Source organism: Bos indicus x Bos taurus, chromosome 18 (assembly GCF_003369695.1).
Source record: "Bos indicus x Bos taurus breed Angus x Brahman F1 hybrid chromosome 18, Bos_hybrid_MaternalHap_v2.0, whole genome shotgun sequence".
Taxonomy (NCBI): Eukaryota; Metazoa; Chordata; class Mammalia; order Artiodactyla; family Bovidae; genus Bos; species Bos indicus x Bos taurus.
The window spans coordinates 50609168-50626260 of record NC_040093.1 but is presented as its reverse complement, the minus strand read 5'-3'; the positions used below and the strand labels follow the sequence as shown (position 1 = coordinate 50626260).

Here is a 17093-nt window from a genome sequence, read left to right as displayed (position 1 = left end):
TCAATTCTTTGGCGCTCAGCTTTCTTCACAGGCCAACTCTCACATCCATACATGACCACTGGAAAAACCATAGCCTTGACTAGACGGACCTTTGTTGGCAAAGTAATGTCTCTGCTTTTGAATATGCTATCTAGGTTGGTCATAACTTTCCTTCCAAGGAGTAAGCATCTTTTAATTTCATGGCTGCAGTCATCATCTGTAGTGATTTTGGAGCCCATAAAAATAAAGTCTGACACTGTTTCCACTGTCTCTCCATCTATCTGCCATGAAGTGATGGGACCAGATGCCATGATCTTCATCTTCTGAATGTTGAGTTTTAAGCCAACTTTTTCACTCTCCTCTTTTGCTTTCATCAAGAGGCTTTTTAGTTCCTCTTCACTTTCTGCCATAAGGGTGGTGTCATCTGCATATCTGAGGTTATTGATATCTCTCCCGGCAATCTTGATTCCAGCTTGTGCTTCTTCCAGCCCAGTGTTTCTCATGATGTACTCTGCATAGAAGTTAAATAAGCAGGGTGACAATATACAGCCTTGACGTACTCCTTTTCCTATTTGGAACTAGTCTGTTGTTTCATGTCCAGTTCTAACTGTTGCTTCCTGACCTGCGTAAAAATTTCTCAAGAGGCAGGTCAGGTGATATGGTATTCCCATCTCTTTCAGAATTTTCCACAGCTTATTGTGATCCACACAGTCAAAGGCTTTGGCATAGTCAATAAAGCAGAAACAGATGTTTTTCTGGAACTCTCTTGCTTTTTCGATGATCCAGCGGATGTTGGCAATTTGGTCTCTGGTTCCTCTGCCTTTTCTAAAACCAGCTTGAACAACTGGAAGTTCATGGTTCACATATTGCTGAAGCCTGCCTTGGAGAATTTTGAGCATTGCTTTCCTAGCGTGTGAGATGAGTGCAATTGTGCGGTAGTTTGAGCATTCTTTGGCATTGCCTTTCTTTGGGATTGGAATAAAAACTGACCTTTTCCAGTCCTGTGGCCACTGCTGAGTTTTCCAAATTTGCTGGCATATTGAGTGCAGCACTTTCACAGCATCATTTTTCAGGATTTGAAATAGCTCAATTGAAATTCCATCACTTCCACTAGCTTTGTTCATAGTGATGCTTTCTAGGGAAATGCAAATCAAAACCACAATAAGATATCACCTCACACCCATCAGTGAGAGGGTAACAGGCAGGAAGGCCAGGGGTCTCCAAATGGAGGAAATAGCCTGCAAGTGTCAGACATTTTTATCTCTCTTAAGCAGCAGTAGGAAACAAACTAGTGATATTTTTTTCTTCTCTATACAAATTTAATAGGAGGTTTCTCTTAAAATACTGTGTTGCCATAATGAAACCTGGTTTCACTGAAGATAACTATTCTCAAACCTTGAGTTCACCAATGCATTTTTCTTATGGAAATGTTTGTCTTAAGCTATGCTAATGTGCTATGCATTTACCGCAAATTCTGTCTTCAAGTCGGTTCCACCTAATGGGTCAGAACCTACTTGACAAACCAGTATGTTATACCCAGATATTGTTCCCTTAATCTATGTAAATGAGACTATGTGTATGGTAATCTGCCCTTCTACAAGATTCAAGTTAATCATTTTATGGCCCAGGATGAAACGTCTGGTGCCAAGATTACCCCAAAATACATCTTATGGGTGAGGGGCCTGGTGCTATTCTGAGTTTTAAGACATTCCTTTCTTTCATTAACAGACTGCTAGTGACTATATAACATCCAGCTGAAGACTAACGGGGGGGTACTCTTTCTGCCCCCTTTTGATGCCTATGTCAAGAGCTTTCTCTATCTCCTTTATACTTTAATAAAACTTTATTACACAAAAGCTCTGAGCAATCAAGCCTCGTCTCTGGCCCCAGATTGAATTCTTCTCCTCTGGAGGCCAAGAATCCTGGCATCTTTTCATTCAGCAACAACCTTTCATGAGGAAAGCTGCTAACAATAACAACAAAATAATGGAAAATAACAAGAGTTGGCAAAGATACAGAGAAATTGGAACCCTTGGGTACTGCTGGTAAGAAAATGGTGCAGCCACTATGGAAAACAGTATATTGGTTCCTTAAACAATTAAAAATAGAATTACCATATGACCCAGTAATTCCACTCTGGGAACTGAAAAGAATTGAAAGCAGTGTCTCAGATATTTGTACACCCAAATTCATGGTGGCATTATTCACAACAGCCAAAAAGTAAAAGCAACCCAAATGTCATTCAAACAATGAATGGATAAACAAAATATGGTAAATACCCAGTGGAACATTATTCAGCCTAAAAAAGGAAATAAACTAAGTCACATGCTACAAAATGGATGAACCCTGAATACATTATGCTAAGTGAAATAAACCAGTCACAAAAAGACAAATACTGTATGATTCCCCTTATGTGAGGTACATACAGTAATCATATTCACAGAGATAGAAAGTAAAATAGAGGTAGGTTACCCGAGGCTGAGGGGAGGGAAAAATGGGAAGATGTTGTTTAATGGGTATAGAGTTTCAGATTTGGTAGATAAACTAGTTATGGAGATCAGTGGCACAAAGATGTGCCACTTAATACTTCTAAACTATATATTTAAAAATGGTTAAGATGGTAAACTTTATATTTTGTATTGCAGTGAAAGTGGCTCAGTTGTGTCTGACTCTTTGGGATTCCATGGACTGTAGCCCATTAGACTCCTCTGTCCATGGAATTCTCCAGCAAAGAATACTGGAGTGGGTAGCCATTCCCTTCTCCAGTGGATCTTCCCAACCCAGGGATCAAACTCTGGTCTCCTGCATTGCAGGCAGATTCTTTACTTCTGAAGCACCTTACCACAATTAATACAAATTAACAAAAAGTAGATAAATTGGGCTTCATAAAATTTAAAAATTTTGTGTGTCAAAAGACACTATAAAAAAGGGAAAAGGACTTCCCCAGTGGTCTGGTGGTTAAGAATGCACCTTGCAATGCAGGGGACATGGGTTTGATCTCTGGTCTGGGAACCAAGATCCTACAGATCTTAGTTGGAACAACTAAGCCTGCTCAAGCCACAACTAAGAGTCCATGGGCTGTAACAAAAGATCTGCGTGATACAACGAAGATCCCATCTGTTGCAACTAAGACCCGACACAGCCAAATAGATAAAAAAGAAAAGGAAAAGACAACCTACAAAATGGGGGGAAATGTTTGCAAATCATGTATCTGACAAGAGATTAATACTCAGAATATAGGGAATTCCCCAAAACTCAACATTCTAAAAATGAAGATCATGGCATTTGGTCCCATCACTTCATAGCACATAGATGGGGAAAAAATGGAAACAATGACAAACTTTATTTTCTTGGACACCAAAATCACTGTGAATGGTGACTGCAGCCATGAAATTAAAAGATGCTCCTTAGAAGAAAAGCTATAACAAGCCTAGACAGCATATTAAAAAGCAGAGACATTACGTTGCCAATAAAGGTCTGTATAGTCAAAGGTATGGTTTTTCCAGTAGTCACATATCAATGTGAGAGTTGAACCATAAAGAAGGCTGAGCACCAAAGAATTGATGCTTTTAAACTGTGGTGTTGGGGAAGACTCTTGAAAGTTCCTTGGATTGCAAGGAGATCAAACCAGTCAATCTTAAAGGAAATTAACTGTGAATATTCACTGGAAGGACTGATGCTGAAGCTGAAGCTCCAATACTTCAGCCACCTGGTGCAAAAAGCCGACTCATTAGAAAAGACCCTGGTGCTGAGAAAGGTCAAAGGCAGGAGAAAGGGACGTCAGAGGATGAGATGATTGGATGGCATCACTGACACAATGGACATGAGTTTGAGTAAGCTCCAGGAGATGGTGAAGAACAGGGAAGCCTGGCATGCTGCAGTCCATGGGGTTGCAAAGAGTTGGACACAACTGAGTGACTGAACAAACAAAGGTATTAAATGCACAGTGTAGGGAATACAGTCAATAATAATGTATATGGCTGTATGGTGCCAGATGGTAACTAGACTTATTGTGGTGATCATTTTGTAATGTACAGAAGTACTGAATCACTATGTTGTATACTAGGAATTAACACTGTGTTATAGACCAATTACATGTCAAAAACAAACTCAAAGACTTAAGAGATCATATTTGTGTTTACCGGAGTCTTATAGAGAAGGGTGGGGGAATTGGATGAAGTACACAAATTGTACACATTTCCAATTACAAGATAAATAAGTACTAGGGATGTAATGTGCATACATTTGCTTCCTTAGTTGCTTCAGTCGTGTTGAGTCATTGATCCTATGGACTGTAGCCCACCAGGCTCCTCTGTCCATGGGATTTTCCAAGCAAAAGTACCGGAGTGGGTTGCCATGCCATGCCATCCTCCAGGAGATCTTTCCAACCCAGGGATCAAATCCTCATCTCTCTTGTCTCTTGCACTGGCAAGCTGGTTCTTTACCACTAGTGCCACCTGTGATGTAATGTACAACATGGTAAATATAATTAACACTGCTGTATGTTACATATGAAAGTTGTTAAGAGAGTAAATCCTAAAAATTCTCATCGGAAGAAAAAATTTTTCTTTCTTTTATTTAGTATCTATATGAAATGATGTGTATTCACCATGGTAGTCATATCATGATGTATGAGAGTCAAATATTTGTGCTGCATATGTTAAACTTATGCTGTATGTCAATTACATCTCAATAAAAATGGAAGAAACAAACAAGAATAAATCCTAATAGACTCTGCATTAACCTGAGAGGCTCTTTGCTTAGGGCAAGATTTAACAGTTACCTTAAAGAAGACTATTTAATCCTGGAGACAGCCAGCCAGATCACATGGAATTACTGGGAAGCCTTAAGAAAAAATGAATGGAACAAAAATTATAATAAAGTATGATTCAGTGGGTTTTAGTGTATTCTCAATGCTGTGAATCTAATTTTAGAACATTTTTTTGCTCCACCTCCATAAAAAAACTCTGTACCCATTAAAGTTATTCCACATTCTCCCTCTATCCATTTCCCAGTCCTGAACTGTAAATCTATTTTCTGTCTATAAATTTGCCTATGTAGATATTTCCTATAATTGGAATCCTACACTATGTGATCATTCATGACTACTTCTTTCACATGGTATATTTTCAAGTCACTCACATTGTAGCATATATCATTACTTCCTCTCCATTTATTGTCAAATAATATTTCATTATATGGATATACAACATTTTTGTTGTTGTTCAGTTGCACAGTTGTGTCCGACTCATTGCAGCCCCATGGACTGCAGCATGCCAGGCCTGCTTGACCCTCACCATCTCCTGGAGTTTGCGCAAACTCATGTCCACTGAGGCCATACAAACATCTCGTCCTCTGTCATCTCCTTCTCCTCCTACCTTCAATCTTTCCCAGCAGCAGGGTCTTTTCCAGGGAGTCAGCTCTTCTCATAGATGACCAAATATTGGAGCTTTGGCATCAGTCCTTCCAATGAATATTCAGGGTTGCTTTCCTTTAGGATTGACTGGTTTGATCTCCTTGTTGTCCAAGGGACTCTTAAGAGTCCTCTCCAGCACCACAGTTTGAAAGCATCAATTCTTGAGTGCTCAACCTTCTTTATAGTCCAACTCTCACATCTGTACATGACTACTGGAAAAACCATAACTTTGACTATAAGGACCTTTGTCCTTACTTTGTCCATTACTTTGTTAGCAAAGTAATGTCTTTGCTTTTTCATACGCTGTTCATTTAGTCATAGCTTTTCTTCCAAGAAGCAGGCGTCTTTTAATTTCGTGGCTGCGGTCACCGTCCACAGTGATTTTGGAGCCCAAGAAAATAAAAGTCTCTCACTGTTTTCATTGTTTCCCCATCTATTTGCCATAAAGTCACAGGACCAGATGCTATGATCTTAGTTTTCTGAATGTTGAGTTTTAAGCCAGCTTTTCACTCTCTTCTTTCACCTTCATCCAGAGGCTCTTTAGTTCTTCTTCCCTTTCTGCCATAAGGGTGGTTTCATCTGCATATCTGAGGTTATTGCTATTTCTCCCAGCTTTCTGGATTCCAGCTTGAGCTTCATCCAGCCCGGCATTTCACATGATGTACTCTGCATATAAGTTAAAGAAGCAGGCTGACAGTATACAGCTTTGATGTACTCCTTTCCCAATTTTGAACACTTCGTTGTTCTCTGTCCATTTCTAACTGTTGCTTCTTGACCTGCATACAGATTTCTTAGGAGGCATATAAGGTGATCTGGTATTCCCATATCTTTAAGAATTTTCCAATTTGTTGTGATCCACACAAAGACTTTAGCATAGTCAGTGAAGCAGAGTAGATTTTTTTCTGAAATTCTCTTGCTTTTTCTATGATCCAGTGTATGTTGGCAATTTGATCTCTGGTTCCTCTGCCTTTTCTAAATCCAGCCTATATATACGGAAGTTCTCAGTTCACAAACTGTTGAAATCTAAGTCTAGCTTGAACAATTTTGAGCATTACCTTGCTAGCATGTGAAATGAGTGGAATTGTGCAGTAGTTTGAACATTCTCTGGCATTGCCCTTCTTTGGGATTGGAATGAAAACTGGTATTTTCCAGTCCTGTGGCCACTGCTGAGATTTCCAAATTTGCTGGCATATTGAGTGCAGTACTTTCACAGCATCATCTTTTAGGGTTTGAAATAGCTCAGCTGGAATTCCATCATCGTTATGCTTTGTTTGTAGTAATGTTTTCTAAGACCCACTTGACTACACACTCCAGGATGTCTGGCTCTAGGTCAGTGATCACACCATTGTTACCAGTTACTCAGGTCATTAAGACCTTTTTTGTATAGTTTTTCTGTGTATTCTTGCCACCTCTTCTTAATATCTTCTGCTTCTGTTAGGTCTGTACCATTTCTGTCCATTATTGTGCCCATATTTGTATGAAATGTTCCCTCGGTATCTCTAATTTTTCTGAAGAGGTCTCTAGTCCTTCCCATTCTATTGTTTTCCTCTATTTCTCTGCATTGCTCACTTAAGGAGGCTTTCTTATCTCTCCTTGCTATTCTTTGGAACTCTGCATTCAGATGGGTGTATCTTTCCCTTTCTCATTTGCCTTTCACTTCTCTTCTTTTCTCAGCTATTTGAAAGGCCTCTTCAGACAACCATTTTACCTTTTTCATTTCTTTTTCTTGGAGGTGGTTTTGATCACCAGCTCCTGTACAATGTTAGGAACCTCCGTTCATATTTCTTCTGGGACTCTGTCTATCAGATCTAATCCCTTGAATCTGTCATTTTCACTTTATAATTGTAATGGATTTGATTTAGGTCATACCTGAATGGCCTAGTGGTTTTCCCTACTTTCTTCCATTTAAGTCTGAATTTGGCAATAAGGAGTTCCTTATCTGAGCCACAGTCAGCTTCAGGTCTTGTTTTTGCTGACTCCATAGAGCTTTTCCGGCTCTATCATCTTTGGCTGCAATGATCATAATCAATCTGATTTCAGTATTGACCATCTGGTTATGTCCATGTGTTGAGTCATCTCTTATTGTTGGAACAGAGTGTTTGCTATAATTCGTGTGTTCTCTTGGTAAAACTGTTAGCCTTTGCCCTGCTTCATTTTGTACTCCAAGGCCAAACTTGCCTGTTACTCCAGGAATCTCTCAACTTCCTACTTTTGCATTCCGGTCCCCAATGATGAAAAGGACTTCTTTTTTTTGGCGTTAGTCCTAGAAGGTGTAGGTCTTCATAGAACTGTTCAATTTCAGCTTCTTCGGCGTTAGTGGTTGGGGCATAGACTTGGATTACTGTGATATTGAATGGCTTGCCTTGGAAAAAAACCAAGATCATTCTGTCATTTTTGAGACTGTACACAAGTACTGCATTATATACTCTTTTGTTGACTATGAGGGCTACTCCATTTCTTCTAAGGGATTCTTGCCCACAGTAGTAGTCATGTGAATGGTCATCTGAATTAAATTCACCCATTCCCATACATTTTATTTCACGGATTCCTAAAATGTTAATGTTCACTCTTGCCATCTCCTGTTTGACCAACTTCCAATGTACCTTGATTCATGAACCTAACATTCCAGGTTCTTATGCAATATTGTTATTTACAAAATTGGACTTTACTTTCACCACCAGACACAACTGGGTGTTGCTTCCACTTTGGCTCAGCCTCTTCATTCCTTCTAGAGCTATTTCTCTGCTCTTGTCCAATAGCATATTGGGTACCTACCAACCTGGGGAGTTCAGCTTTCCATGTCAGTGTCATATCTTTTTGCCTTTTCATACTGTTCTTGTGGTTCTCAAGGCAAGAATGCTGAAGTGGTTTGCCATTCCATTCTCCAGTGGGCCACGTTTTGTCAGAACTCTTCACAATGACCTGTCCATCTTGGGTGACCCTATATGATGGCATGGCTCATAGCTTCATTGAGTTAGACAAGGTTGTGATCCATGTGGTCAGTTTGGTTAGTTTTCTGTGACTGTCATTTTCATTCTGTCTGCCCTCTGATGGATGAGGGTAAGAGGCTGTAGATAAGCTTCCTGAGAGACTGGCTTTTGGGAAAACGGGGTCTTGCTCTGGTGGGCAAGGCCATGTTCAGTAAATCTTTAATCCAATTTTCTGCTGATGGGTGGGGCTGTTTCCTCCCTGTAGTTTGGCCTGAGGCCAAACTGTAGTAGGGCTAATGGAGACCTCCTCCAACAAGCCTTATGCCAGAATGCCGTGCTTCCCAGGACTGCTGCAGTCAGTGTTCCTCACCCCACAGGAGGCTGCTGTAGATGCATGCATCCACCAGAGACTCCCGAACACACCCAGGCAAGTCTGGCTCAGTCTTTTGTGGGATCACTTCTCCTTTCTCCTGGGTCCTGTTAAGCACAAGGGTTTGTTTGTGCCCTCCAAGTGTCACTGTTTCCCCAGTCTTGTGGAGGTTCTGTAATCAAATCCACTGGCCTTCAAAGTCAAATTCCATGAGGGTTCTGAGTCCCTTTGCTGGATCCCCAGGTTGGGAAATCTGTTGCAGGGCCTAGAACTTTCATAACAGTGCAAGAACTTCTTTGGTATAATTGTTCTCCAGGTTGTGAATCGCCTGCTTGGTGGCTCTATAGTTGAGCTAATAGCGACCTCCTCAAGGAGGACTCCCTGGTGGCTCAGATGGTAAAGCATCTGCCCGTGATGCGGGAGACCCAGGTTCAATCCCTGGGTTGGGAAGATCCCCTGGAGAAGGAAATGGCAACCCACTTCAGTACTCTTGCCTAGAAAATTCCATGGATGGAGGAGCCTGGTGGGCTACAGTTGCAAAGAGTCGGACATGACTGAGCGACTTTACTCACTCACTCACTCACCCAAGGAGGACTTATGCCACATGCCATGCCTACCAGGACTGCTGCTGCCAGAGCATCTTCTTGTCTTCATTTCTAAACTCATTTGACCCCTCATTCAAAGGAGTGAGCATTCCTACTTTTAAAATACCACTTTCTATTGGTAATAATACCACATTTATTATCAAATAGACATAAGGACTGTTTTCCTTTTTTAGGTATTATGAATAAGGCTGCTAATAACAGCATATTAGTTGCTCAGCCATGTCTGACTCTTTGCAATCCCATCGACTGTAGCCTACCAGGCTCCTCTGTCCATGGAATTTTCCAGGCAAGAATACTGGAGCAGGTTGCCATTTCCTTCTCCAGGGGATCTTCCCCAACCCAGGGACTGAATCCAGGCCTCCCACATTGCAGGCAGATTCTTTACCATCTGAGCACCAGGGAAGCCCCAAAGCAGCATGTACAAGCATAATTCACATACAAGTTTTAGTGTAGACATAGGTTTTCAGTTCTGTTAAGTATATACCTAACAAACTGCTGGAGCACATAGGACTACTCTGTTTAACTCTTTGAGAAACTGGCAGGCTGTTTACAAAGTGGTTGCACCATTTTACATTTCTATTAGCAGTGTACAAGAGTTTCAGTTTTCCAATTTCTACACTAATACCTGTTATTTTCTGTCTTTTTTATTATTGCCATCAGTGTGTAAAATAGTATCTCATGATTTTGATTTGCATTTCTCCAGTGCTGAGTATCTTTTCATGTACTTATTGTCCATCTGAATATCTTCTCACATTTGCAGGTGGATTCTTTACCAGCTAAGCCATGAGGGAAGCCTCACCTGCCTCCTGAGAAATCTGTATAAACAACAGTTAGAATTGGACATGGAACAATAGACTGGTTCCAAATAGGAAAAGGAGTACTTCAAGGCTATATATTGTCACTCTGCTTATTTAACTTATATGCAGAGTACATCATGCAAAATGCCAATCTGGATGAAGCACAAGCTGGAATCAAGATTTCTGGGAAGATTATCAATAACCTCAGATATGCAGATGACACCACCCTTATGGCAGAAAGTGAAGAGGAACTAAAGAGCCTCTTGATGAAAGTGAAAGAGGAGAGTGAAAAAGTTGATTTAAAACTCAACATTCAGAAAACTAAGATCATGGCATCCAGTCCCATCACTTCATGGCAAATAGAGGGGGAAACAGTGGAAACAGTGACAGGCTTTATTTTTCTGGGCTCCAAAATCACTGCACATGATGATTGCAGCCATGAAATTAAAAGATGTTTGCTCCTTGGAAGAAAAGCTATGACCAACCTAGACAGTATATTCAAAAGCAGAGACATTACTTTGCCAACAAAGGTCTGTCTAGTCAAAGCTATGGTTTTTCCAGTAGTCATGTATGGATGTGAGAGTTGGACTGTGAAGAAAGCTGAGCATCGAAGAACTGATGCTTTTGAACTGTGGTGTTGGAGAAGACTCTTGAGAGTCCCTTGAACTGCAGGGAGATCCAACCAGTCCATCCTAAAGGAAATCAGTCCTGAATATTCATTGGAAGGACTGATGCTGAAGCTGAAACTCCAGTACTTTGGCCACCTGATGTGAAGAGTTGACTCACTGGAAAAGACTCTGATGCTGGGAAAGATTGAAGGTGGGAGGAGAAGGGGAGGACAGAGGATAAGATGGTTCGATGGCATCACCAACTCAATTGCCGAGTTTGAGTAAGCTCCAGGAGTTGGTGATGGGCAGGGAAGCCTGGTGTGCTGCAGTCTATGAGGTCACAAAGAGTCGGACACAACTGCATGACAGAACTGAACTGAACTGAATATCTTCTCTCCGTGCATGCTAAATTGCTTCAGTCATGTCTGACTCTGTGTGACTCTACTGATTGAAGCCGACTAGGCTCCTCTGTCCATGGGATTCTCCAGGTAAGAATACTGCAATGGGTTGCCATTCCCTCCTCCATAGGATCTTCCCAACCCAGGGATCAAACACTCGTCTCTTTATGTCTCCTGCACTGGCAGGCGGGTTCTTTACCACTAGTGCCACCGTATCTTCTCTAGACAAATTCTATTCAAATCTTATGCCGATTTTTAAAACTGGGTTTTTTGTTTTTTTTTTTTTACCGAGGTTCAAGATCAGTTCAGTTCAGTTCAGTCACTCAGTCGTGTCCGACTCTTTGTGACTCCATGAAATGAAGCACGCCAGGCCTCCCTGTCCATCACCAACTGCCGGAGTCTAACTAAACCCATGTCCATCGAGTCGGTGATGCCATCCAACCATCTCATCCTCTGTCGTCCCCTTCTCCTCCTGCCCTCAATCTTTCCCAGCATCAGGGTCTTTTCAAATGAGTCAGCTCTTCACATCAGGTAGCCAAAGTATTGGAGTTTCAGCTTCAACATCAGTCCTTCCAATGAACAACCAGGACTGATCTCCTTTAGAATGGACTGGTTGGATCTCCTTGCAGTCCAAGGGACTCTCAAGAGTCTTCTCCAGCACCACAGTTCAAAAGCATCAATTCTTCGGTGCTCAGCTTTCTTCACAGTCCAACTCTCACATCCATACATGACTACTGGAAAAACCAAAGCCTTGACTAGATGGACCTTTTTTGACAAAGTAATGTCTCTGCTTTTTACTATGCTGTCTGGCTTGGTCATAACTTTCCTTCCAAGGAGTAAGCATCTTTTAATTTCATGGCTGCAATCTTGGAGCCCAGAAAAATAGTCAGCCACTGTTTCCACTGTCTCCCCATCTATCTGCCATGAAGTGATGGGACCAGATGCCATGATCTTCATCTTCTGAATGTTGAGTTTTAAGCCAACTTTTTCACTCTCCTCTTTCGCTTTCATCAAAAGGCTCTTTAGTTCTTCTTCCCTTTCTGCCATAAGGGTGGTGTCATCTGCATATCTGAGGTTATTGATATTTCTCCCGGCAATCTTGATTCCAGCTTGTGCTTCTTCCAGCCCAACGTTTCTCGTGATGTACTCTGCATAGAAGTTAAATAAGCAGGGTGACAATATAAAGCCTTGACATACTCCTTTTCCTATTTGGAACCAGTCTGTTGTTCCATGTCCAGTTCTAACTGTTGCTTCCCGACCTACATACAGATTTCTCAAGAGGCAGGTCAGGTGGTCTGGTATGCCCATCTCTTTCAGAATTTTCCACAGTTTATTGTGATCCACACAGTCAAAGGCTTTGGCATAGTCAATAAAGCAGAAAGAGATGTTTTTCTGGAACTCTCTTGCTTTTTTGATGATCCAGCAGATGTTGGCAATTTGATCTCTGGTTCCTCTGCCTTTTCCAAAACCAGCTTGAATATCTGGAAGTTCACGGTTCACGTATTGCTGAAGCCTGGCTTGGAGAATTTTAAGCATTACTTTACTAGCGTGTGAGATGAGTGCAATTGTGTGGTAGTTTGAGCACTCTTTGGCATTGCCTTTCTTTGGGACTGGAATGAAAACTGACCTTTTCCAGTCCTGTGTCCATTGCTGAGTTTTCCAAATTTGCTGGCATATTGAGTGCAGCATTTTCACAGCACCATCTTTTAGGGTTTGAAATAGCTCAACTGGAATTCCATCACCTCCACTAGCTTTGTTCGTAGTGATGCTTCCTAAGGCCCACTTGACTTCAGATTCCAAGAGTTCTTTGTATATTCTGAATACAAGTCCTTCATCAGATATGTGATTTGCATATAGCTCTTCCAATTCTGTGAATTGTTTTTTCACTTTCTTCATAGCATTTGCAGCAAAAAAAAAGTTTTAAATTTATACATAGGCTAATTTATTTTTCATTTTGTCACTTGTGCTTTTGGTGTCATAGTTAAGAAACCATGGCCTAGCCTAATGTCACAAAGACTTACCGCTGTTTTCCTTGAAGGCTTTTATGGTTTGTGTTGAGTCCCACCCCAAAGCCACAGGTGCAAGGCCTTGTACCAGAGCCACAGAAGTGGAGCCCAGAACGAAGGTCACCTCCAAATCTGACTGAACCCCTTTGTAACCATTGCCAAAATCCCCCATGATCATCACCAGCAGGCTTCCTGATTGCAAATTAGGCAAAGATACACACCCCTGTAGTCACCCGATAGCGCCCTAACCAATTACCTAATGCCAACCTTCCAGCCAGAATTTTGTCTTGAGACTATAAAAACTGGCTACTAACCCACAGAAACTGTCGACTCTCCCTGGTCTGTCAGGAGGTCACAGCACCTTTGTTATCTCTGCTCCCCACTCTTAATAAACTCAGTCCCTTCTGAAACGTTCTGTCTGGAAATTCTTTTCCAACCCACACTCGGAATGCCTCAACATTTGGTGGCCCGTACATGAATTTTAGGGGGCTCCCCCCACTCTCACCTTTCTTCTTTCTTTTCGTTTTCCTCAAACCCTCCATGAACAGGCAAGTGTCTATGGAAGCAATTGAGGAACTCTGGCCAGAGCTACTCTCTGGCATGTTTCAAAGTCTCCACTGCCCGCTTTGGGCCAGTAGCTGCCACCCAAGTGGGCAAGGGCTCTCTTTTCCTCTTCCTCCTCCTCCTCCTAAGCTGAGGGCCAGGCCAATTAAAATTATGCAGACACAGCTCAGGTACCTAAAAGCCATTAGGGCACCTGCCGCTTGAAGACTCCTGTGACAGGATAAGGGGGTCATAGACCACACCAGGCCATCAGAAGTGTCTGCCCCCAGCAAAACAACTTCCATGCACCATGTCAGGCATATACTGGTTCAAGCAAAACACTAAGTCCGTTCTCCAGGCCACCACCTTCCTGGCAGGACTGCAGGGCAGATTCCTCAGCCTGTCTTCCCTGTCTTTCTTGTCCTCCCATGGTGCAGATTAATTTACAAGAGCCTAGGAGCTGCCTCTGAATCATCCCAAAGGGTGCCTTTCACATTTCAGGGAATTGCTAAAGAGTAAGTCATGGTTGGTTCTAGGAAGTTCTTTTCTGTCATTTCCTGCCCTAGCTGCCTGGTGCATTTTCACACAGTTTGTGCCTAGGCTTGTGCCTAGCCACATCACATGCTCAGGGGTTACCTCTCTGTTGGACGTGACTGTTGGGATGGCTGGCCATTTGTACCATTAGCCACACAGTGCCTTGTCGCACACAGAATGTTCATTGGGACAGTTGGGATGCCTTCTGTGGCTGGTGAGTTCTCAGTACCTCCATTAAGAATGGGCTCAGGTACATCTCAAGAACCTCCCTCAGACTCACCTCTAGGCTGTATTCTCAGGACCTGGAAAAAAAATTGATCCTGAAAATCTTAAAAAGAAAGGTTCACATTCTTTCTCAATAAAACTTGGAGCCAGTATGAATTGGGGGACCAAGAAAAATGGCTTCTTAATGATACACTAAATTAAACACAATCCTCCAACTTGATCTCTTTTATCATTCCTTATGCTCAAACCTTAATGGCACTCACTCAGAATCTGGACCCAAGGGACTCATACTGCTTATGTCTTTCTGTTGCTGCCCTATCCCCTCATCCCCCTCTGTCTCTCCTTCCATCAGATCTCCTAGCCCAAGACTCTCTCCTACAGTCAAAAGTCTGAAAAAAACAAAAAAAGACTCTCCTAACACGCTAAAGAATCCCCTTCTCCAATCTTTTGGGTGGTGGTGGATAGAGGGCGGGAACCAAGCTTCCACTCACTATTCCTGCTATTTCCCTTACTCCTTCAGATTCTTCTGATCAAACTAAGACTCCACCTCCCCAGAGGAACAACACCTGCTGGAACAACATCTTATCAGTCAGTCTGCCCCTGTCATCTGAGCCAGTTTGAACACTATTTGGTCTATATTTTAGCTATGAAACTATAACTGCAAAAAGGAAAAATGACATTTTTTGACACTGGATGTTATGATATTCTTTAGACTCCAGAGAAAACTGGTTACAATGAAATCTTTTTGAAATTACAAAACTGTTTCTTTTTGCATGTGCAATTAGAAAAACCTGGCTTATTAAATACTTTTTTTGGAGCTCTGATCCTGCCTCAGAAAACAGCAACATGCTTAGGAAAAAGCGTGAAGTTAACTCTTATGTCCTTGAGATACACAGCCCACTCTGCCTGAGACTTCAGCTTTGGGCATATCAGTAGAACTTCAAGCCAAGAAGAAAAAAAAAAGGTCAAAGAGACATTTTAAACATCAAACAGAAAATTGTGAAATCTCTGTCTGGATATATATATATGTATGTCTCAGTGTGTATCTTTGTCTTTGGATAATATTGCTGAGGTTCATTTGTAAATGAGCTCTAATTTAATTGGTCTAAAGTAAGCACTTACAAACAAACCTAAATATAAGAGAAATTAAATGAGTTTCAGGTTCATGTGAACTGGGAAATATTCAATATTAAATTTAATACCTGATATTAATGTTTATTGATCTAATCAATATAGATATATCTTAAGGTTCATCAACATTACGTGTAATAATTTCATTATGCCTACGTTTAAATAAACTAAACTCTGAATATATATATTGCAGATTTGACAACAAGAAAAATAACTTGCTATAAAGAAACTTTTAAGAAAAGAAAATGAGATAACAGCTTTGGGTAATTTATGCTTGCCAATCTACAGAATGGCAATATAAAGTACAGTTCATGGTTGCTTAAGGAAAATAGGATGCATGTTTTCAGTAAGAAAGTTATAAGGAATGGAATTACATTTTGTCAAGGGAAAAGAAAGTAAGTCTAAACTTACAGGTGGCTGTTCTTTGAATGGGCAAATAAAGTGATGAACACAGAAAGTGAAAAAAGAAAAGGTGTGTGGAAAATGGACCCACAGAAGAGAGTTTTGTGCATGGTACAAGTTTCTAAGATATTAAACTGCCTTTGAAATCTTTTATTGTTACTTTGGCTAAGTGAATAACTGTTGTTCCACAGTGAATATAAGCTGGTACCAAACTGGAATTTGGTTTTCTCTCCCTGTTAAAAGAACAAAGTTTTCTTGGAAGGCAGCTTTTGATAACAGACTATGTACATTTCTTCACCTTGAAGTGATTTATATTTGTTTTTAAAACTTACTGTTACAACTTTTGTTGTGATAAATAAGAATTTCAAATGATCTGTGAGGACTATGGCACACAGGCAAAGCTCATTCTGCTTATACAAAAATTAACCCTTCATCTACTCATAAATCAGGGAATTTAAAATGGATAAGTGAAGTGGCTCAGTCGTGTCCGACTCTTTGCAACCCCACGGACTGTAGCGTACCACGCTTCTCCATCCGTGGGATTTTCCAGGCAAGACTACTGGAGTGGGTTGCCATTTCCTCCTCCATGCTGTAAATCAGTCAGTCAGGGCCATAGGAAATCCAAGGTGGCTGCTTGGATTTTGGCTCCCTGACAAACTTCACTTTTATTTGATGGGATAAAGCCTTTTCTGGCTGCAGGGTTGATGCTCTCACAATGCAGGAAAAAATTATTAAAAGTGTGTCTTCCACTTGGGTATACGTTCTACAATCTCCAGTGATCAAGGCACCCACTTCATCGGACAAATTATATATAAATCTTAACAAAAACTTCATAAACGTCTTAAAACTATCACTGTCACTATCATCCTCAATCATCAGGCAAGGACAACAGAACAATTAATTATGTGGGATTAAATAAACTGCTAAATAAGATTACAATGTTCATGACCTTTTGTCTGATATATTACTGGCTTCTAATCTTAAGGAGAAGAGCTTCTTCCTCCTCAAGCTACTTATGGTTCAAAACAATTTGGTAATTTATACCTGTGGGTAAAATAAACATTTATCTTTCCTCTCTGCCTTGTCTCTCCAGAAACTGGAGACACTTGGGTTCTGAAGAGCCTTGTCAGGTAAATAAAAAGACTGTCT

At 41.1% G+C, this 17093-nt stretch overlaps 1 long non-coding RNA gene across 1 annotated transcript in view; it reads left to right on the top strand.

Moving 5' to 3' along the window:
- Positions 1-16892, top strand: part of LOC113875385 — a 28861-nt gene extending 11969 nt beyond the window's left edge. The window contains exon 2 of the long non-coding RNA XR_003506234.1: positions 14932-16892. This is a non-coding gene — a long non-coding RNA (uncharacterized LOC113875385). The remainder of the gene's footprint in view (positions 1-14931) is intronic.
- Positions 16893-17093: the final 201 nt, after the last annotated feature.